The 5066-nt window shown below is 39.6% G+C and overlaps 1 pseudogene; it reads right to left on the bottom strand.

Moving 5' to 3' along the window:
- Positions 1-4611: 4611 nt before the first annotated feature.
- LOC116582059 lies at positions 4612-4791 on the bottom strand (annotated as a pseudogene).
- Positions 4792-5066: the final 275 nt, after the last annotated feature.

The following is a 5066-nucleotide window of genomic DNA, read 5'->3' as shown; positions in this document are numbered from 1 at the left end:
AGAAACTCATTGCATCGGGGTTGACAAGTGTTAGGGTCTTCTGGGGAAATGCAGAAAGATGTCTGTCTTTCAGAAGTGGCATCTCTGGGAGCTCCTGAGTGGTTTAGTTGGGTAGGTGGCCAGCTTTTGATTTCAGCTCAGATCATGATCTCAGTGTCCTGGGGTTGAGCCCTGCATTGGGTTTCTCACTAAGTGGGGATTCTGTTTGAGGATTCTCTCTCTCCCTCTCCTTCTGTTTCTCCCTTGCTCTCTCTCTTTCAAATAAATAAATAAATAAATAAATAAATAAATAAATCTTAAAAAAAAATGATTTATAGAAGTGGCTTCTCTGATGCTCCAGCTGGGGTGTCTCAAGGGAGATGCCAGGGCCTGGAGAGCTCCTGATGGCCCTTTCCATTACCCTGCTGCTTGGAACAAAGAGACTTGGCATCTCCATCCTTTTATTGGGACTTTTTTTTAATTTTTATTTTTTTTAAAATAAACATATAATATATTTTTATCCCCAGGGGTACAGGTCTGTGAATCGCCAGGTTTACACACTTCATAGCACTCACCGAAGCACATACCCTCCCCCATGTCCATAACCCCACCCCCCTTCTCCCAACCCTCCTCCCCCCAGCAACCTTCAGTTTGTTTTGTGAGATTAAGAGTCACTTATGGTTTGTCTCCCTCCCAATCCCATCTTGTTTCATTGATTCTTCTCCTACCCCCTTAACCCCCCATGTTGCATCTCCACTTCCTCATATCAGGGAGATCATATGATAGTTGTCTTTCTCTGCTTGACTTATTTCGCTAAGCATGATACGCTCTAGTTCCACCCACGTTGTCGCAAATGGCAAGATTTCATTTCTTTTGATGGCTGCATAGTATTCCATTGTGTATATGTACCACTTCTTCTTGATCCATTCATCTGTTGATGGACATCTAGGTTCTTTCCATAGTTTGGCTATTGTGGACATTGCTGCTATAAACATTTGGGTGCATGTGCCCCTTCGGAACACTACGTTTGTATCCTTAGGGTAAATACCCAGTAGTGCAATTGCTGGGTCATAGGGCAGTTCTATTTTCAACATTTTGAGGAACCTCCATGCTGTTTTCCAGAGTGGTTGCACTAGCTTGCATTCCCACCAACAGTGTAGGAGGGTTCCCCTTTCTCCGCATCCTTGCCAGCATCTTTTATTTCCTGACTTGTTGATTTTAGCCATTCTGACTGGTGTGAGGTGGTATCTCATTGCGGTTTTGATTTGTATTTCCATGATGCCGAGTGATATGGAGCACTTTTTCATGTGTCTGTTGGCCATCTGGATGTCTTCTTTGCAGAAATGTCTGTTCATGTCCTCTGCCCATTTCTTGATTGGATTATTTGTTCTTTGGGTGTTGAGTTTGCTAAGTTCTTTATAGATTTTAGACACTAGTCCTTTATCTGATATGTCGTTTGCAAATATCTTCTCCCATTCTGACAGTCATCTTTTGATTTTGTTAACTGTTTCCTTTGCTGTGCAAAAGCTTTTGATCTTGATAAAATCCCAATAGTTCATTTTTGCCCTTGCTTTCCTTGCCTTTGGCGATATTCCTAGGAAGATGTTGCTGTGGCAGAGGTCGAAGAGGTTGCTGCCTGTGTTCTCCTCAAGGATTTTGATGGATTCCTTTCGCACATTGAGGTCCTTCATCCATTTTGAGTCTATTTTCATGTGTGGTGTAAGGAAATGGTCCAATTTCACTTTTCTGCATGTGGCTGTCCAATTTTCCCAGCACCATTTATTGAAGAGGCTGTCTTTTTTCCATTGGACATTCTTTCCTGCTTTGTCGAAGATTAGTTGACCATAGAGTTGAGGGTCTATTTCTGGGCTCTCTATTCTGTTCCATTGATCTATGTGTCTGTTTTTGTGCCAGTACCCTGCTGTCTTGATGATGACAGCTTTGTAATAGAGCTTGAAGTCCGGAATTGTGATGCCACCAACGTTGGCTTTCTTTTTCAATATCCCTTTGGCTATTCGAGGTCTTTTCTGGTTCCATATAAATTTTAGAATTATTTGTTCCATTTCTTTGAAAAAGATGGATGGTACTTTGATAGGAATTGCATTAAATGTATAGATTGCTTTAGGTAGCATAGACATTTTCACAATATTTATTCTTCCAATCCAGGAGCATGGAACATTTTTCCATTTCTTTGTGTCTTCCTCAATTTCTTTCATGAGTACTTTATAGTTTACTGAGTATAGATTCTGTGTCTCTTTGGTTAGGTTTATTCCTAGGTATCTTATGGGGGTGCAATTGTAAATGGGACTGACTCTTAATTTCTCTTTCTTCTGTCTTGTTATTGGTGTAGAGAAATGAAACTGATTTCTGTGCATTGATTTTATATCCTGACACTTTATTGAATTCCTGTACAAGTTCTAGCAGTTTCAGAGTGGAGTCTTTTGGGTTTTCCACATATAGTATCATATCTGAGAAGAGTGATAGTTTGACTTCTTCTTTGCCGATTTGGATGCCTTTATTTTCCTTTTGTTGTCTGATTGCTGAGGCTAGGACTTCTAGTACTATGTTGAATAGCAGTGGTGATAATGGACATCCCCGCCTTGTTCCTGACCTTAGCGGAAAAGCTTTCAGTTTTTCTCCATTGAGAATGATATTTGCGGTGGGTTTTTCATAGATGGCTTTGATGATATTGAGGTATGTGCCTTCTATCCCTACACTTTGAAGAGTTTTGATCAGGAAGGGATGCTGTACTTTGTCAAATGCTTTTTCAGCATCTATTGAGAGTATCATATGGTTCATGTTCTTTCTTTTATTGATGTGTTGTATCACATTGACTGATTTGCGGATGTTGAACCAACCTTGCAGCCCTGGAATAAATCCCACTTGGTCGTGGTGAATAATCCTTTTAATGTACTGTTGAATCCTATTGGCTAGTATTTTGGTGAGAATTTTCGCATCTGTGTTCATCAAGGATATTGGTCTATAGCTCTCTTTTTTGATGGGATCCTTGTCTGGTTTTGGGATCAAGGTGATGCTGGCCTCATAAAATGAGTTTGGAAGTTTTCCTTCCATTTCTATTTTTTGGAACAGTTTCAGGAGGATAGGAATTGGTTCTTCTTTAAATGTTTGGTAGAATTCCCCCGGGAAGCCGTCTGGCCCTGGGCCTTTGATTGTTTGGAGATTTTTAATGACCGTTTTAATCTCCTTACTGGTTATGGGTCTGTTCAGGCTTTCTATTTCCTCCTGGTTCAGTTGTGGTTGTTTATATGTTTCTAGGAATGCATCCATTTCTTCCAGATTGTCAAATTTGTTGGCGTAGAGTTGCTCATAGTATGTTCTTATAATAGTTTGTATTTCTTTGGTGTTAGTTGTGATCTCTCCTCTTTCATTCATGATTTTATTTATTTGGGTCCTTTCTCTTTTCTTTTTGATAAGTCGGGCCAGGGGTTTATCAATTTTATTAATTCTTTCAAAGAACCAGCTCCTAGTTTCGTTGATTTGTTCTATTGTTTTTTTGGTTTCTATTTCATTGATTTCTGCTCTGATCTTTATGATTTCTCTTCTCCTGCTGGGCTTAGGGTTTCTTTCTTGTTCTTTCTCCAGCTCCTTTAGGTGTAGGGTTAGGTTGTGTACCTGAGACCTTTCTTGTTTCTTGAGAAAGGCTTGTACCGCTATATATTTTCCTCTCAGGACTGCCTTTGTTGTGTCCCACAGATTTTGAACCGTTGTATTTTTATTATCATTTGTTTCCATGATTTTTTTTTCAATTCTTCTTTAATTTCTCGGTTGACCCATTCATTCTTTAGAAGGATGCTGTTTAGTCTCCATGTATTTGGGTTCTTTCCGAACTTCCTCTTGTGGTTGAGTTCTAGCTTCAGAGCATTGTGATCTGAAAATATGCAGGGAATGATCCCAATCTTTTGATACTGGTTGAGTCCTGATTTAGGACCAAGGATGTGATCTATTCTGGAGAATGTTCCATGTGCACTAGAGAAGAATGTATATTCTGTTGCTTTGGGAATGAATGTTCTGAATATATCTGTGATGTCCATCTGGTCCAGTGTGTCATTTAAGGCTTTTATTTCCTTGTTGATCTTTGCTTGGATGATCTGTCTATTTCACTGAGGCGAGTGTTAAAGTCCCCTACCATTATTGTATTATTGTTGATGTGTTTCTTTGATTTTGTTATTAATTGGTTTATATAGTTGGCTGCTCCCACGTTGGGGGCATAGATATTTAAAATTGTTAGATCTTCTTGTTGGACAGACCCTTTGAGTATGATATAGTGTCCTTCCTCATCTTATGATAGTCTTTGGCTTAAAATCTAATTGATCTGATATAAGGATTGCCACCCCTGCTTTCTTCTGATGTCCATTAGCATGGTAAATTCTTTTCCACCCCCTCACTTTAAATCTGGAGGTGTCTTCAGGCTTAAAATGAGTTTCTTGTAGGCAACATATAGATGGGTTTGTTTTTTTATCCATGCTGATACCTTGTGTCTTTTGATTGGGGCATTTAGCCCATTAGCATTCAGGGTAACTATTGAGAGATATGAATTTAGTGCCATTGTATTGCCTGTAAGGTGACTGTTACTGTGTATTGTCTCTGTTCCTTACTGATCTACCACTTGTAGGCCCTGTCTTTGCTTAGAGGACCCCTTTCAATATTTCCTGTAGAATTGGTTTGGTGTTTGCAAATTCTTTCAGTTTTTGTTTGTCCTGGAAGGTTTTAATCTCTCCTTCTATTTTCAATTAGCAATAATCGCGCCTCGGATAAACCTCATTGGCTACGATACTGCCACTGCGCAAAGCTCTCTCCTTCTATTTTCAATGATAGCCTAGCTGGATATAGTATTCTTGGCTGCATGTTTTTCTCGTTTAGTGCTCTGAGTATATCATGCCAGCTCTTTCTGGCCTGCCAGGTCTCTGTGGATAAGTCAGCTGCCAATCTAATATTTTTACCATTGTATGTTACAGACTTCTTTTCCCGGGCTGCTTTCAGAATTTTCTCTTTGTCACTAAGACTTGTAAATTTTACTATTAGGTGATGGGGTGTGGGCCTATTCTTATTGATTTTGAGGGGCGTTC

This window comes from Mustela erminea, chromosome 21 (assembly GCF_009829155.1).
Source record: "Mustela erminea isolate mMusErm1 chromosome 21, mMusErm1.Pri, whole genome shotgun sequence".
Classification (NCBI taxonomy): domain Eukaryota; kingdom Metazoa; phylum Chordata; class Mammalia; order Carnivora; family Mustelidae; genus Mustela; species Mustela erminea.
Note: the sequence above shows the minus strand (reverse complement) of the source record. Positions and strands in the feature narration are given on the sequence as shown.